The following is a 19,105-nucleotide window of genomic DNA, read 5'->3' on the forward strand; positions in this document are numbered from 1 at the left end:
CTTTTAAATTTTGGCCCATGTGTCTTTAAAAATAAATAAATAAAAGGTTTTCTGATAAGATGGGTATCAGCTTTTATAAAACATGGTACTAGATGGCCTTTTAAACAACAGACTTTCACAGATGCATATTTTAATATGCCATGTCCTGGGATAATACCGTGTATCAGAGGATCTCAAATTAGGTCACAGCACAGATCACCTGTTAGGCAAAAGAGCATGTCTTGGACCACTTGCCCCTGGAATATTCCTATTCACAGCTGTACAACACTCTACTAGCAATCAAGCAATGAGTGCACATGTACCCACACATTCATAAAACAGTGGTCACCAATAAAAGAAATTTACTTTTACCTCATGAATATAGGCATTTTCTTTCTGCTTAAGACTCCTGCTTCAGGTTTCCAGAGCGTTTGCCTGCAACAGAGCTTTGGGCACTTTGTTACCTGTGATGCATCAGTCCCACGGTATCTGTGGGAATACGAGGTGTCTCAGGACTTGGGTGCTCATTTCCATAATCGCTTAGTGGCTCCTGAGATGGGGCAGAGCAGCAGTTTGGGCAGTGTGTTCCTGGTGGCTGAACAAGAGATCTAAGCTCTCGCTCAGCGGCAGGCTGAGAGCCTCTGGGACTCTGGAACCAGAAGGAGCCATTCTTGAATGCCAGTTCTGAAAGCAAAGGTATACTCTGTTCTTGCTCTGTTTTAAACATAATTCAATGTAGCAATTAATTACTTCTTTAAGTAATTAACTACTAACTACTAAAGAATTACTGTAATACTGTATGTGGAAGTAATAAAATTACTTAAGGGTTTCAGAAAATTCTTCAAGAAAGCAATTATTATTAGTTGTCGTCAAAATTATTTGTTATATTAATTACCAGTAATCTCTGCCTAGACATAATTAGACTGAAAGCAATCTTATAGTGGCGCAATATAATTATGTCATTAATAAGAAAAATAACAGATTATTTTAATTTGACATGTTACACGTTTAAGAGCTTGCCAACTGAAGAACAAAGCACACAAAGTTTTGGGATAATTTCTCACAACAGTAGCACATTAAGGCAGAGCTTAAAATTAAAAATCTGTAGGTACTTGTTAAGTATCTGTACATATGAACTGAACTTCAGCTTCCAGTAAAACTCAGCTTCGGAGCTCAGTCCTTAGCTCTTCAATAGTTCTAAATTCTTGTGCAAATTCTATTCAATCAAAGTGCTGGGGAATGTCTCTTTCATAGATACCCACTTAAATCTAGTAAGAATGACCCAATGAAAAAATAATTTACTACTTCATATTTGTAATTGCAAATTTGTTGTTTTTTCTGTTAGCATTAATCTCAGTTAGGCCCATTTCACTATAACCTAAGCACAGACTTAGCAATAAACATCATTAGATATCCCACTGAAGCTAGCCCACTAAGGTCTATTTGTTTAGTCCTTCTTTTTCCCTGTATTTTTAATAAGGTCTAGACACATGCTTGACAATAAATTTATGCCTAAGTGCTTTTCTGAATTTGAGCACGAATTACCACGGAAAAAGGTAACCTCAGCGTATAAAAATAAAATATAACTAGTTATACAGAATGCTTCTCCTTGAAACAATCAAAGAATCGAGCTTGGTTTTTTTTTCTCTTTTTTCTTCTCTCTCTCTCTCTTTTTTTTTTTTTTTTAATAAAATTAAACCATATATCAGAGAAGAAAAGGTATTTTCTGAAAACTTTCTGGCAACTTTTTTTTTTGGGGGGGGGGGGGGGGCGCGAGAGGGAGGCAGGGCAGAATGAAACACATTTTCTAATTAGGTATTCTTCCAGTAGTGACCAATAATACGTCTGACAAGTGCTTTTATATATATACACACACACATATACATGTATATTTATGTATGTGTGTATATTCTTTATAAGTTTTTAGCCTTTTTGCATTCTTTTTCATGTACTATGCGTCTTTATTCTATGGAGTATCATCAGTAATCAGATAATTTAATAAGCACATAGAAAACCACAATAAAGTGATTAGTTAGATAATGTTTTACCATCTACAGTAGCACTGGTTGTATGAGAAGTCATTGACAAGAATTGTGTAATAGAATATTTACATGTTTCTACTGAACTAGTTTTTATTTGTATCCTTGGATTACTGCAATTACTCGCCAGGGTGTTTTGACAGATGCTCTAGCTCTTCTGCTGAGGAATAAGCTATGAATACTGAGCGTCCACGTCAGTAGCACTCACTTGTCATTTAGACACTAGTTTTTAGAGTAATTCCCAAAGCAAGCTGGATAGGAGGGAAAAAGCTGTCTGTATGGCTGATGCGTGTGTCACAGAGCAGGAAAAAAGCCACATTCCTGAAGAGTCAGGGAGGCTGGGGTGTACCTGGAGGTGTCTTAGTCCTGCCCCAGGCACACGGGTAGGCTCTCTGCAACTATAATCACCGGAGCCTGGATTTACGGTCTCTCTCAAACCCATTTGTCAGCAGCCCCATGGACATGAGCATTTTGCTACATGCTTCAATCTGACCAGCTGGTAGCAATGTTTTCCGTGCGTTTGTAAGCATCTCATAAAAATAATGGCTGATTCTTTCTGTAGTCATTCTCTTACAATGGAAGGATGCAAATTAGCTTTTGTGCAGATTGAGATGCATCATTTTACTAATGAAGTTATTCATGGTTTTACTTTGTAAAATGTTTCAGTGCATTTTCAAATGGCTGGTATGTATATAAGATCTTAACATAATATCCCCTTTTTCAAAACCTTTATGGTTTGAAAATACACGTAGTGTGACTCCTAAACCAGCTGGTAGGCATATAAGCAAGAAGTAAGGCAGATAATTAAATTTCAGGAAGATTCCACCTGAGCAAATTCTGTTTAAATAGCTGAATTTCTAAAATATACAATATTTTCCTACTCTTATGTTTGTCCAAAAAAAAAAAATCAGAACCCTGAACATATTTGGTTTGCCTCTTTCAAGTTACTCACTGCAACAGCACTCATTAGAGACCTAACCTACTTTTACTAGAATCTGAGCAAAAATTTTCATTCATATAACCAAAGTGTCTGAAAATCATTTTCATTTTTGTAGTGAAACATAAAAAAACAGCACTCTGTAATTGTTTTTAATTTTTAGGTAGCTTGTGGCTTTCAAAGTGAATAGCTTATTTTTGTAAGCGATCAAGATTTTTAGTGGAAATTAGTATCATTTATTATTTAAACTATTTTTAAATGATAAATCACACTATTAAAATAGAGTCAGGTTATGGAGTGTTTGAGGTCTTGATTTTGTCCCCACATATTTGGTGCTAACGATGAATCCCTTTTTAATGACATTTTCAAATAAAAGCAAATCTCATGAGGCTTTTTATCACATATTTACTTTATATCTAAACCCTTACTATCCTGGACCACGTGTATTATGCAAATTAAAAATGCCATACTAAAACTGTAGTTTTAATTCCACACCATGGGTTGCACCATAACGTATTTTACTAAAATTGTAGTAACAAATAGCACTGATGCTGTAACACTGTATTTCAATGTTTTACAGCACCACATTGTTACTCTAATGATTATACTGTAGTTGGAATAAATGTTAATAAATTTGAGACAGATTTATTACGTTTGTAGACTTTGTTCTGTTTGGGCCAGGAAGCAGAAGATTTATGTGATAATGCTTATTAGCTCTTAATGAGCATTTATTGCTTATTTCCTTTGTGTACCAGCAGGAGTTTCTATCCCTCTGGTTGCCCGGTATGTTAGCACATTTTAAGGTTTGATTTGGGACTAGATTGCCCCTTCAGATTCCACACTCTGTAAAAGGAGTCATCAAGCCAGGGAAGCATTTCAATCCTTTACAAATTCTTCCCTTCATGGCTATTGCTCTTGAGCTATCAACTGCTGCCAGTCATTTGGGAATGGGGACCTGGGCCAAACCATGTCCAGTCCTTTTGCAGATGCTGCTCTTCTGAATGACTTGGGCAAACACTGCATAGGCAGGTCAGACCAGCCACCCAGCCTCTCTGCACCCCGTTCTAGACACACAGAGCAAGGAGGCTGCATAAAGGCCTTGAGGAACTGAAGAAATTCATTTTGTCGGAGACATAGAGTCACAGGTTATGGTCTGGCTCCTCAGGATATTTCCTGCAGAGATAGTCTCAGGTTAGGACTCATTGGTTGTGACCTGTGAAATCTCAATGCCTGTTGGGGAAAAAAAAAATCCAAAATGGACTCTTTTGGTGATGCTGAACTGTGGGAGCAACATGTAGTGTCCTATTGGTTGGTCATCACTTTCTACATTTCTAACAGTTGCAGAAACCACTGTATGATGTTGAGGAAAACCTATTATAGTATTTTCATAAAACCCCAAAACAGCAGAGGAAAAACTGATCTTCCAAGATAATCTATTCTTACATCAGCAGCTCAGTTCTGCAGACTCCTATGGCTCTGGCTGGTCAAGGCATGAGGTTTCCAGCAAGCATTTGAATTTCTGACCTGCCTGACAGTATCTGTCAGGCTGTGGACGTGGTCTACCTTGACTTCAGTAAGGCTTTTGACACCGTTTTCCACGGCATTCTCCCCCAGAAACTGTCCAATGGCTTGGACTGATGTACGCTTCGTTGGGTTAAAAACTGGCTGGGTAGCCGGGCCCAAAGAGTTGTGGTGAATGGAGTTAAATCCAGTTAGAGGTGGGTCACTAGTGGAGTCCCCCAGGGCTCAGTGCTGGGGCCAGTTCTCTTTAATGTCTTTATCGATGATCTGGATGAGGGGATCGAGTGCACCCTCAGTAAGTTTGCAGACAACACCAAGTTAGGTGCGTGTGTCGATCTGCTCGAGGGTAGGAAGGCTCTGCAGGAGGATCTGGATAGGCTGGACCGATGGGCTGAGGCCAACTGTATGAAGTTCAACAAGGCCAAGTGCCGGGTCCTGCACCTGGGGCACAACAACCCCAAGCAGCGCTACAGGCTGGGAGATGAGTGGCTGGAAAGCTGCCTGGCAGAGAAGGACCTGGGAGTGTTGGTTGATAGTCGGCTGAATATGAGCCAGCAGTGTGCTCAGGTGGCCAAGAAGGCCAACAGCATCCTGGCCTGTATAAGAAGCAGTGTGGCCAGCAGGGCTAGGGAAGTGATTGTCCCCCTGTACTCGGCTCTGGCGAGGCCGCACCTCAAGTACTGTGTTCAGTTTTGGGCCCCTCGCTACAGGAAGGACATGGACGTGCTCGAGCGAGTCCAGAGAAGGGCGACCAAGCTGGTGAGGGGTCTGGAGAACAAGTCTTACGAGGAGCAGCTGAGGGAGCTGGGCTTGTTCAGCCTGGAGAAGAGGAGGCTCAGGGGCGACCTTATCACACTCTACAGTTACCTTAAAGGAGGCTGTAGCGAGGTGGGGGGTTGGTCTATTCTCCCACGTGCCTGGTGACAGGATGAGGGGGAATGGGCTAAAATTGCATCACGGGAGGTTTAGGTTGGATATTAGGAGGAACTTCTTTACTGAAAGGGTTGTTAGGCATTGGAATGGGCTGCCCAGGGAAGTGGTTGAGTGACCATCCCTGGAAGTCCTTAAAAGACATTTAGATGTAGCGCTTAGTGATATGGTTTAGTGAAGGACTTGTTAATGTTAGGTCAGAGGTTGGACTAGGTGATCTTGGAGGTCTCTTCCAACCTGAATGATTCTGTGATTCTGTGTGTGATTCTGTGATCTCTAATGAAGAAAAGGCTAAATCCTACTTTTACTTGTACCGGCGCATTCCCACCAAGTTAGTGATCTTTCCCTAGAATAGCTGATTTTCATTTGATACTTAGATTATATTATAGGAATGGCTGTATGTGGTCTTATGCAAACTTGCCTTCCAGGTTATAAAAATCAAAGTTTAACTTTTGCTTTCATTTTTATTTTATATTTTGTCATTTATATCTCAGAAAATAATATATTTTAAATATAGTCCCCTGAAAACTTGATCTGTGGGTATCCTTTACCTCATGCAGTGGCCAGAATCTTTTAAACCAAGTGGCTAACGAAGATGTTGAGTAGAAACTGGGCGGTATTTCTCCACTGTGAGTTAAATGTTCAAGTGCTTCAGAGTACCTTGCGGCAACAAAAAGGGGAAAAGTAAGGGAAACTGTTTCAGTTTTTCAATTTGGAACCTGCTTTGCTGCAATTTTGAGACATAGACTAAAGCACAGGTAATTGATCATAATGAAAAAAATGCATTAATGAAAGTAATTGACAAAAGCCAGTCCACCTGTCAAAGAAGAGAAACCTTGAAAAGAAACGGCAGGCTTTTTGAAGGTCAAGGCTCAGTGTGGTGTAATCCCTACCATCTGTGTTCAGGCTGGTGCTATTCTCAGACTGTCATATGCACTCTCTTCTTTGAAAATAACAGACAAGGGAAAAAAAAGCTTACCCGACAGGGAGCCTAAATGTAGCTAGCTTTATAGAAATTGAAAAAGCACCACTGTATAAACTTACAATGACCCTTAATTTTCCTTCCCCTTGACCTACACACATCCACAATCTGTTTCAGGACTGCAGTGGCACTGGGAATGAAAATAATTCAGTGACCAATAAAATGTATCGGTATAACAGCAAGTTGGAATGGTAGGCAACCATACCCAATACAATCAGCCAAGCATGGTATTGCCCTGCACACACTAAGTGATTAAGAAATTTCATCCTTTCCTTCAGCTTTTGAAAGGAGTGGGACTTTTGCCTTGAATCTACAAAAAGCTGTAGAAAGACTCCTGTGCCCACGCCAGAAATACAGCCCTCAAAAGACCTGCTTGAGAGCCACCTAAGGCGGTACCTCCCGTTTAGGTGTTCAAGATGTCTTGGTCACTAAAGCTGCACTTCTGGACATTTTCAGACAGCATGGCGAAGCCTGACATTTACACTTGCTTGTAAGGTCCTATGAGACTCAGTGACTTGGTGCACATTCATGTCCTGGATCCACAGCACTTATTAGACACAAGCTCAGAAAACGCCAACTGGCTCCTAGCCCATGCATACATGGCTACAGCTGGCCCCCTTGATACCCAGCACTCTAACAATTACAACTTAGAACAGGAAAAGCTGGGTCCAGTGTCCTGTGCTTTCTGAACACTGACCACCAAGTAACAGAACAAATTTGCCTTCTTTAAAACGTCTTATCGTGTTGCTTGGACATTTTAGAAAGTATGAATGAAAATCTTATTCATCCACAAAATCCTGTAGCTTGCTGATCAGGTCACTTTGTGTGGTCTGGAGTTCAAACTCCTCAGGCAGAAGAGGAAATTGAATTCAGGTTTCCCACACTCTGACAGGATATATTAATCACTGAGTTATTACATTAAATAAGAGCATTAGCTCCTCCACGGCAGTTCTGCTTTGAAAGAAAAGGTTTAGAAATCGAGCTCCAGAAGTCACAAGAATGGGAACCCCAAGTGTTAGAAGGTGTCCTTCCAGCATCCAAACACTAAATTCCTTGTGTGGGGCAACATTTAAGACACAACCTTGTTCTTAGTATATCATGTTGAAAGGAGATCCAGCTGCATGCTTGCTTTTTTGGTTCTCATTCCTCTGCTTTCAAATATCCACAAGCATCCTACAGGGTGCCTGTTCTGGAATTTGTTCCTTCCAGGAGGTGGCCAGGTTCCTGCGACTTCAGTGTTCCAGCATTTGGTCTCAAAAGCCCCTTTAGGTTCCTTTGCTGTGGTAGCCCCAAGGCAATTTATTTCAGATAGGAAACTCAAGAATCTGAAAGGTTTTAAAGCCATTACAAAATATTCTAGTTTATATTGCAAAATACACTGGAAGCATGGAGTCAATAAGATGCCACTATATATCTTGGAGATTTTTTGTTCTAGACAGTAAGACTTTTTTAATGAATAAGATTCATCTATTAAAATAATTATAAAGAAACTTAATAGAGCTCTTTATTCCAGGGTGCTAGACGTATGAAACTACAAAGCACAACCAAACAGATCCCTCAGACATCATGTTACATACACTGTGTGGGAAATTGTATATATAAAAGCTTACTATTTCTATTACTCTTAGGTCATAAAAACTAGAATAGTATATCTAAACAGCAGGTATAAATAGTACATATACATTATATATATTACTTGCTCCTAAAACAATTACATTAAAACTTCTGCCTCCGTGCACAAAACCAGAACACACCACATAAAACATCTCTCTGTTAAGTGCAGATTCCTGGGAAAACAACCCCAATAAAAATAATGCATAAAAAATAATAGTGCTCTACAACTGTCTAATTAAAAAGGTTCTCCACCTCTTTGGAAGAAACACATTTTATTTGCCCTTATTAGGTGACCTAACCACTGTGTTTCACCCTGCCCTGCCTGAATGATGTAATCAACACAACCCATGAAAAGAAAATAGAAGAATCACGCCATCTTCCTCCGAGTTGTAACTACCCTATCCTTCTAGATGCACAGTCACTTTCAAGCATATACTTCAATTTATGATTCAAAAGACATACTGTAGACACTGTATCATCTGTCAAATTTTAGGTATAACTCTAGAGTAAATGGAAAAATTCAGAACTGGACCTAGAAATTAAGGTGCTTCCAGAGTCTTCACTAATAGCTTTTTGTTTGTTATTCACACTATCTCAAAGTAAACTCTTATCCAGTTATTTTTTTCAGCTATAACCTGAAGGCACACCCTCTGCTAATGGAATAAGATACTATAGAAACCTCTTTTTCAATGCAAAGAGGCAATCCTTCCTCTCATTCACAGTAATTACTTTTTCCTTTGTTGCATTTATCTTTTTCTCAGTTACGTGTGCCTCATTATGTGGTTTATTCGTGCTGAAGCCATACATGCCAGGCAAGACAAAATCAGGGAATCTGAAGCTGCATGAACACATAGGAACACAAATGAAGTAGAGTTCATTACTGCTTCTTTGGACAAGCATGGAAGATCTCATTTCTAAAGGTGTGCTACATCATGCCACCTTTGACAAACTTAGAAGTTGGCACAAAAAGCAAGAAGTGTCAACATGTCAAGGAATGCTGTTTGCTCTAGTAACCATTGAACAGTAATGGGGAGAAGAGGCATGACAAAACTGAGTCCAAAAAAAGATCTAAATCTCTTCATTTTCATTAGGTAAAGTAATATAAAAGAATTAAAACTTCTTAAAACTTTTTTTTTAAATAAATATTCTAAGAAAATCACACATTCAGACTGACCTTTAGTGACAAAAGGATGGAAAATTAAAAGAAAAGAGTATAATTCAAAAGTAAAAATGAAATCTAAAATGGAGCAAAAGGAAATGCAGTGAAGCCTAAGTATTTGGCCAGTGTTGTGTCCAGTGGCAAAAAAAAAAAAAAAAAAAAAAAAAGAGTGAGATAGAAAGAAATGAGGAAAGAAAATCTAAAACCGAACAAAGTTTTTATTAAATGCAAGAAAAAAATATTTTTCTATTATGGACAGCAAAAAGAACTTATTTTGAAATGCCCAGAGTTTGTTATTTAATACACTATCCAACCAATCTTGTGGAGCACATGAAAACATAAAGTGTGAAAGAAAGAAAAAATTCCACAGGGGAAGCGTTTCAATGCAGAAAGAGCAAAAACTAAGACAATGAAGATTTTCCTTTGTAATGAAGCTCATCATCCTTTTGGAAGAAAACCTGACATTGGCTGGGAATAGCATTCTCAGTTCACAATTCTAAGCAGTTTATGTCAACATTACCTTTTTCTTTTTATCCTCACAGAAATATATTTTTTCTCCTACAAGAAATGTCAGCTCTAGTCAACATGCAATAGGTGCAAAATTTTTACATTACAGCACTATTGATATACTACTAGTATGAGCTCCTGTATTTTAATTAACTTTACAGGAAATAAAAAGCTGTTTTTTTCTTTGTTCTTCTTCTTTTTTTTTTTTTAATAAAACATTTTACAAAACAATCTAGCATCTCAAAGGGCATCGATCATTCTGCACTACGTGCGCAGGGGCAGGAGATGTCCTGAAGTATCACTTCTACATTTCAATTTGTCACTTATGTTTTGGCTTTCAAGTCCCCTTTGCTTTTTTTGTAAAACCACTGGAGAGCAGACAGGAGTCACAAGACAAGGCACTTGCTGAGAAGGACTGCACAGTCCCATGCTCGGGCTGACAAGCTGGCAGTAGATATCTTTCATTCAGTACATCTCTATACATTGCACAAAAAAATGCCTGGGGAGCCCTGGTAATGAATACATCAAATTTTACCCTGCTCTGTAAAAACAGCTATAAGGAAATGATTTCTGTGCTACAGAGGGGGTACACAGACTAAAAAGAAAACACAGCACTTGCCAGAAAAATAAATGCCCTGCTCCATCAGAGAGATGAAGGAGAAAGATAAAGTGCTCTGTTTATGTTACGCCATCTGAATTTAAGTAGACTATAAACCCTTCCCTTTCTGACCAGGGGGGCAAACATCATCAACACAGGTACATACAGTTTGTAGTCTTCCATGCAATGCTGCTCACCCTTCAAGCAGAAACTGATTCAGGAAGTTTTTTCACTTAAAAAGAAAAGCCAGGAGAAACAAATGAGGAAAAAACTGGCATGTGATGTGTTGTTATCAGTCATGCTAAACAGTAATAGCTATACGCATAATTTATAAAATATGGTATATAATAATAAAGAGTATTATAAGAAATCTCAGCTGGGAAAGGTTCTTTGGTTCTTTTTTTTTTATTTATTTGCTTTTTCCTAATATGTAAGGAAGTAAACAAATTATATCCAGTAAGCAAAATAAGAAAGAAAGAAACTAACAAAACAAAAACAAACAAACAAAAAAAAAACTTTCTCAAGGTGTGCCTGGTTCTGGTATTTAGAATTTTGCTGATACGGTCAACATATGTACTGAGAAAGTCAAGATACCTATGATGCTTCCTGACTTCTCTGTACACATTAATCATTTTTATCTCACAGCACACACAGAGTAGCGAACCAAAGTTTGACCCTGTCCCTTGAAACGCCAGCAAGCATGCGGAGCCCATTGCCATTAGGAATTGCTGTTGCTCCTGGAGAAACCCTGATTCAGGTTAGTGCTTCCATCCAACAGCAGGAAGCACAGCAGTGCCTGCGGTCCCCAACCTGCTCACAGATCAGCATCACTCTTTTATATGTTGTCAGGTACCAGTTAAATCTTTGCAAATTTTGAGCTGTGCTGTACCATTCCCAGAGTCTGGAGAAGATGGGAATGGGTGTTGTTGAGATAGTTCAGATATTGCAGGCAATGTGTCCATTTCACTCTCTGGATTCTCCCTCAGCTCAAATCCAATTCTCAACTAGCCGTGGCTGAACTGAAGGACAAGAATAACCACACAGCCCACGATTTGAGTTTTGATTGAAATATCTTTCTGCACTACTTTCATCAGTTAGAATCCTTGTACAGACCTGTGCAATAGGAACAGCAGAAGTGTCTGAGATGGGGAATTACACATCCCATCAGCTGGGCTGGACAGGCTGCTGCATTGCACATATTTATGGACCTGAGCTGAACCCTCAGGGTAAAAGTGAACAAAGAATAGACTGTGTTTTTTTTCTAAAGCATCTGGGTGTAAGCCTTATTTTGCCAGCAACCATGGTGTTTATGGGCATGTTTTACTGGAAACCTGCTGCTTCTCGCAACGTTTCCTGAGTGACTGTCTTAGTAAAACTGCATCTGGAAATGACAAGCACACAGCTGTAAATCTGAAAAGCAGTGTGCAGCCCTAATAGCTAGCAGCCATGGCAGGACTGCTGTGCTGAACATTGGAAAGATTTACAAAGACAAAAGCAGAGCAATGAATTCATTTCTGAGTGCTCTGTGATCACATTACACCTCTTCCTCTTCAAAGATATTTTGTAGACATAGATGCGGCCATCGCTGCTCTTTGAGTTAATGCTGTAAGCAGGCAACCTATCATTGCTTACCTGCCTAAGGCACCCCAGATTTCTGCCCTGCACATACTTTCCAAAGCAATGGCCAATAGGGCAATATATCCTATTTTCTTTTTCATCTGAATTAGATCCATAACAAAGCAAAGACATGAAAATGAACCAACTTTAAAAAACTGTTGTTGTTTCCCTGGTTGGCACCATTTTGTATAATGCAGGAAGTGTTCATAAAATGGTATGTCCTCAAAATAGATTTAAAAAGGGTGCATAAGGAAGAGATGGAAAATATCTGTACTTTTTATTATCTCATCCCCTAAGCTGCGAAGTCTCAAAAACACTCTGGTTTCTAAGTCGCCTGGCACTTCAGAGTACAGTTGCAAGGAGATGGTGGAAGGAGGGGAGCACTGGTCACAACAGACACATCAGAGTTGTGCTGACCGGGCTGGCATCGCTCCATTAGACCAGTCAGCATCAGTGAGAACTGGGGATTGGAGCCAAGGTTTTGGAGTATAAACAACACCATAAATTGCCTGGAAAGAGAAAGAAATACACCTGCTACCTTCAGTATAAAAAGCTAGCCAATAAGCTATTCTTGTTTAAAAAAATAAAAAATAAAAAAAATCTTGAATATGTGTATTATGTCAAATATAAAATATAATAAAAATTAAAACATTATCTCTCTTAGAGCAAGGATTTTTAATTCTTTAATTAAAAATATTTTTCTTTCAAATGCCCTTCAGTTTTACTAAAAAATTGGTGTGTTTAAAACATGTTATTTGTTTAAAACTAGGTTGTTTTCTTAAAACTAGGTGTTAATTTTATGCATCGAAGTATATATATATGTACAGATATACGTAAAGTTATGTGTGCTTGGTTCTCAGATTTGCAATGGCAGAAGCCCAAACCTCAGTTACTCACTAACTCTTTACCCGAAGGTAATGTCAGTGGCTGTGGAAGGGATTAAGACATGTATGTGACATGTTCAGCTCCAGAAATGACCAAAGGATAATGGACAAGTCAGGAGTGCGGATCTGTGACATTCTACATAGCACGTATCCTGAATTTAAAATTCAGATTTACATGGTTATGTGGGCAAGTCACTGACTGTTCCTACTTCCTCTGTAGACAACAGGAGAGCGACAGCATGAATCCTCACGAATGTTGTTTTTTTTAAGCCTACACAAAAACCGTGAATTTGCTAATTTTGCATCTGACTATAAATTCATACCTCCTGCAGGCCTCAGAGGAGGCTGAATGCAGACTTCAGAAAGTTCATCAAACACCCCTAGACAGATCTACAGGTTTCTTCATAAAGACCCATCAATGGCTTCATTAAATCAAGTAAGCCTCTGGTCAGGCCTTGTCTTCTGTTCTTATTCCTTTATAGATCAGACACTGTCTTCCTATGTCCCCACTTACTTCTCACACATAGCTATTCTCAGTTCCTAGCATTTTCGTCATTTTACTGTACTCTGTATTGCTTCCCTAAGCCCCCTCAAGATGCCCCCCCCAACATGGAGTCAGGTAATAGGAAACTTACCTTTGTGCCCACTTGGGGTGCTTGCAGGCTGGGGAGGTGCCAGGGCTGGGCTGGGCAGCACCAGAAACGGTGGCAGAGCTCGCCCAGCAGGACAGGGGAGATGGGCCTGGCATGAGGCCTGAGGTGCTTCAGCAGAGCTGGGCACAGCTTCGCTTCATGGTGTCGCGGGGAGAGCCACTGCAGGCTGTGCTGCCACCAGGATATACTCCTCTGCCTCGCTCATGCCCAGGCACTTGCTCTGGTGGCTCTTCTGACCCCAAAACACCCTCCGTGATGTGACCCTGAGGGCAGTGTGGCTGCAGTGTCCTTTCCCCCAGGAGCTGCAGCACCCCCTGGGCAGCACGGATGCAGCTATCTGCCAGGGACCCTGCCAGGAGCCTGGCTGAATTTCCATTACAATATAATGTAGGAGAATCAGGAGTAAATGAGGCCATTTAGATTCACAGTTCTGGGGAGAAGGATCTAAAACTTCTCTTCTTTCTGGTTAGCCCCTTCCTGTAATAGGGAATGTGTTTCCAGACCCATAGGAAGCACCCTCAATTTTTTTTTTTTTTTGCCTAGTTATAACCTTGACCCTACCTTTAGATTTTCAAGTAACAGCTATCTGGGATTTGGAAAGAGCCAGCAGCCCCCTGAAGTGCCTATCATGATTAAATCCACTAAAAACATACCTTATTAGTCAGGCACAAAGCAGCTGGGTAGAGACATACGTTTCTGTTTCTCTGCAGTGCCATTCCTTTGCTCTGGCCTTCAGTTAAACAGCTATGGTAATGCTCCTCACTCAGCTTGTTTGAAGATTAAATTAGCTGCTATTAGTTCAGCTCTTTGAAGATGTACCCAAAGTGGTAAGCGCTAAGTATTATTAGATGAATGTTAGTCATTAGACCCTAGAGAAATCTTGCTGCTCTGTATTACTGTTTGAGCCATGTGAATCCGTGGCTGCTGGTCCACTTGAGCACCCCCGACCTTTGGTCTCCCTCTGCTCAGCACTAAGTGCCAGACTATGAGCTTCTGTCCAAAAACTAAGCCACCCTACAGCATTTAAAGGACCAGTGTGCAAACTGACTTTAAAGAGGTTTTTTTCTTCACAATTAAGAAAAGCTTTTCACGTTCGAAGCCCTCTGTCTGAAAATTCCTCGTCTCCTTTTTAACTGAACTTTAAAGAAACAAAACATCTACATGATTTATTAAGCTGAACTTTGGTTAAAAAAAAAATATTAAAAAGCTGTCAGTCTTTCAAATTTAAAGACAGATGGGCAACTAGATTTTCCATTAAATTACTCAAGATTGAAATGGGTGTAACAGACTTAAGATTTAGGACCTTTTTAAAGCCCTCTAGTGGTAGTTCCAGTTATACTATTTATTGACATAGGAAATTACCTCATTACTAGACTGCTTTATTTTGGATCTTTAACAGGAAATTAGATGCATCTGTCTTAGAAGGAAGGAGAGGAAAAAGAGCAACTGTTAGCAGAAAGGTTCCGTCTTTCAGTATAGAAATGAACGCGAGGCAAGCTTACAGAGTAGTAGAAACTCTAAATACAAAATCATGTAAACAGAAAAGGCAGCAAGTGCCACCTAACCAAATAACAAGATCACTCCTCTAGGAACTGATCACTGGTATGGACTGAGAAAGCTTCTGCAAAATTAAAGCTGACCCAGTTCTCCTACATGACGGTGCCGGTGTCTAAACCTCAGGATTTGAGTATAGTGGTGGATTGCTGCGAAGTTGCCAATGAGTGTGCTGTACCAGACACATGGATAAACAACGTCTCTCACTCCTGAAGGCCATAAATCTGCTACTTTTCATCAGCCACTATATTGCCATTATAGTATTTTCTCAGATTTCTTTCCTTCCTCTGCAAAGTTCCCTTTCAAAACAAATACACAAATGATACAGTCCAAGGCAGCATGGGAATAACACAGAATTAGTTCAGTGATAATGTTGCTACAGCTCAAGATTAAAAAAAAATAATAAAATCAGTATAGGTAGAACCATTAATATTTTAAGATTTATTACATCATGGTTGCCTTTTGCCAAAATACTGTGTAAAGAATTAATCTTTAATTTAAGCTTGAGCCAGTTTATATAAAGCAAGACAACCTTACAGTTTGGTTCTTAAATGCAGTTTCAGGATTTTAACAATAAAACTTGTAAGGAGGATCTGCCCAGGCTCTGCAGTTTCAGGATTTTAACAATAAAACTGGTAAGGAGGATCTGCCCAGGCTCTGTCACATAACCAGCCTGTCTCAGACCCTGGGTATTAATCAGACTATATTCTACATAGGGTTATACCTGAAGCTATCTCATTTGTTAAATCGCTAAATAGTAGCTGAAGTGCCTGGCAGAGCATCCAGGGTTTCTCAAGAACTCTCACATAGTTTTCTGGGAGAGAAAAGTACTACTCTGACAGCTCCAAGTGTTTCTTCAGTACCTCCTCTTAAACATCTAGAGGATTTTCTGGAGTACTTACCTGAATAGAGGAGCTTATTAGAAGTACTCATTTCAAGAAATTGTTTTGAGAGTGAAACAAAAATTGTAATAGACGTTCAAGAGATCCTTTGGGAAAATCAGTCCAGTACTGGAAAAGACGGAACATCATTGCCGAATAAAAGATTTTTGTGAGGATTGTCTAAATTAAGTGTGGCCAGACACCATTTCCAAAAGGAAAGGCCTTGACCCTGGGTGCTTCCCCATGACTTATCTCAAGTTCCACAAGAGCTTGAAAGTGTCCAAGTCATCTTCAGACATTCCCAGTAAAGTGGAAGAACATTTATTTCTATTGCATGGCATTTTCCTGCAATCTTTTTTTAAAAAAGCTAGAGTGTTTCTCATTAGTGCTATCACGAAACTTAGAGTAATAAAGTTTATGTTGCTTTGTTTACAGTTATAAAATAAACAAGACTTATAGTAAACAAAATATGCATCAGTTATTAGTATGAGGTCCTCTGAACGTTACCCTTTGAGAAAAGGATGACCACTTGGTAATGTATAGGCCATGTCCAATAAAAATGTGCAATGAAGACACTGTGTGTCAGAGTCTAATCTCCTGACTCTTGTGGGACTTAAATCTCAACTTCAATAAGACTCTACTGCTGCACAAAGTGCGCTGTGAAGCAGTGTGATGCAATGGCTAAGATGCCGGCTGAGTGCACAGAATTACGTTCTTTTCCTGTATCTACTGTTTGCTTGCAATGCAATTTTTTACGTCACTCCTACAGCTCAATTTCCTCCTTGATAAAAATGGGAATAACAATGATTTCTCACCTTTGACATTCATGGATGAAAAGTGCTAAGTATTATTAATTCATGAATTCATCAACCTCAAGCAGCGTTGTGACCTTGAAAATGGAGAAGTTCCAAAGAGTCTGCAGAGTGCTGGAGAGATCATTAGCGCTATTTACTGTAACAGGCAAGCACGTGGATGTCACAGTGATGCTTGCAGGGCTGGAGGAGGAGAGGCAGCGTGATACAGTAGATAGCGTGTTGTTTTCATGCCCAGATAGACAGCATTATGAAAGCACAGCAGTGAGCAAAGCTTGGAACAAGCCCATCAAGTCTAAGTGGAAGGCCTGCTCCCCTCCTGGGAGATGCTAAGCAATGTTTTGAAATACTCTACATGCTTCAGTCACAGACCTTATGGAGCAGTTATAGCAATCAGTCACAAGTATTGATTAGCTTGGCAGTACAGGGGAACTCACACTAAAACCTACTTCTCCATAAAGATCACTTGAGAACATTTTTCTTTTTTAAAGTATTAAAATGATCAAGGAAACTGAGGTTGTGAGTGTTTTGTAAAGCTTTACTAAAGAATGGCAAAACCAGGACAATTCATCATTTGGTTCTACAAATTCTCCCTAAGAACATTTTTCATATGGAAGTCAGCTGTAGTCCACTGATATTTCATATTTCTATATAAAAATAGGGTGATAGTTTGACTTATAAAAATATTCAGTGCTTTATTAACCTGCCTTTTTCCTTATTGCAAAGAGAATTGGAAAGCCCTGAGTGAGTTACAGCTATGGGTTCTGCAGCTTTTCACTCTGCCCTACAATTTCCTTTATGCTCTTTTAGCCTATGTTAATTGTGCACCACTGCTGCCATTTGAGCATCTGTCCCCTGCTGCACTGAATCACCAGAAAGCAGCTCTTTCGGTCCACCTGTGATAGCTCCAAGCTCAGAGGAAACACTCTGTGTGGAAATGCTGATTCAATGTGGCAGGGGATAAGTGGGCTGGCAGAATTGGCTTTGTGCATTTTAATAACTGAGGAAAAAAGAGATGGGAATGACAGACATGAAGTGAAGCAGAGAATGCAAATTCTCTCTTCTTGACCAAACCAACATGCTTGTGCTTAATTCATATTTTAAGTGGCTAGAAATTTATTTTAGACAATGAAAATTACATGCATCTCTAATAAAATAGGTTAATATTATACCTCAATATGTGTGTAGCAATACAAATATTTTGTAGAACACATCTTACTATATATTATATAAATTTTATTATATCAAACCACATGGTGTGCTTGGAAAGGTTTGCTTGCTTAGTTCTTGTTAGGGAGTAGTGCTCTACAGTGGTAGCTTATCTAAGACTAGAGAACACAGAAGAAGAAACAATCAACCAAAGAAAATCGTTTTCAGCTATGCCACTGGATCTGTATGGATAAACAGATGTAAATAACTTCTGTAACCTTGTGTACTGCAGATTTATTCTTAAATCTGACATATGCAACATGTTTTTCATCCAGGATAGAAATAGCTACTCTGTTATCTATCACATAATCGTTGCCATTCTAAATATGAAATCTAGAGATTAGAGATCAATGTACGATGTTTTTTCTAATAGTCTTACATCATATTGTTGAAGCTGGAAAGACATTTTGGATAGCAAGAAGAGATGACAATACTGAAAAATAACCTATTTCTTTTCTTCTTTTTGATTTCTGAACTTTCTATACTGATTGGACTGAGACTTCAACAACTTTCCTTACTCAAGTATAACAAATGCATTATGATACCGATGGACTTGGGGGTTCTGCTGGACGACAAGCTCGACATGAGCCAGCAGTGTTGCATGCTTGCAACCCAGAAGACCAACTGCATCCTGGGCTGCATCAAAAGAGGGGTGGCCAGCAGGTCAAGGGAGGTGATTGTCCCTCTCTGCTCTGCCCTTGTGAGGCCCCATTTGGAGTGCTGCGTCCAGGTCTGGAGCCACCAGCAAAAAGATGTTGATCTGTTAGAGCAGGTCAAGAGGAGGGCCACAAAGGTGATTAAGGGGCTGGAGCACCTCTCCTACAAAGGAAGGCTGAGAGAGCTGGGGCTGTTCAGCCTGGAGAAGAGAAGGCTCCGAGGTGACCTCATGGCAATCTTTCAGTACTTAAAGGGGACTTACAGAAAGGATGGAGAGGGACCCTTTGCTCAATCAGATAGTGGCAGCACAAGGGGGAATGGTTTTAAACTAAAAGAGGGGAGATTTAGATTAGAGTTTAGGAGGAAATTCTTCACTCAGAGGGTGGTGAGGCACTGGAACAGGCTGCCCAGAGAGGTTGTGGATGCCCCATCCCTGGAGGTGTTCAAGACCAGGTTAGATGAGGCCCTGAGCAACCTGATCTAGTGGATGGCATTCCTGCCTATGTCAGGGGGGTTAGAACTGGATGATCTTTGAGGTCCTTTCCAACCCAAGCCATTTTATGATATGATTC

General features: G+C 39.8%; 1 protein-coding gene across 2 annotated transcripts in view; it reads right to left on the reverse strand.

Moving 5' to 3' along the window:
* Positions 1-546: 546 nt before the first annotated feature.
* The window catches only part of LOC308199828 (uncharacterized protein), a 65,252-nt gene continuing 46,693 nt past the window's right edge, over positions 547-19,105 (reverse strand). The window contains exons 7-8 of one of the 2 annotated variants that reach the window (XM_080604498.1): positions 5,958-6,066; positions 547-663 (exon numbers count right to left, since the gene is read on the reverse strand). The gene's annotated coding sequence lies outside the window, so the exon portion shown is untranslated. The remainder of the gene's footprint in view (positions 664-5,957; positions 6,067-19,105) is intronic. The other variant, XM_080604499.1, reaches the window with a different exon arrangement.

Source organism: Anser brachyrhynchus, assembly GCF_964034855.1.
Source record: "Anser brachyrhynchus genome assembly, chromosome: 9".
In the NCBI taxonomy this organism is placed as follows: Eukaryota; Metazoa; Chordata; class Aves; order Anseriformes; family Anatidae; genus Anser; species Anser brachyrhynchus.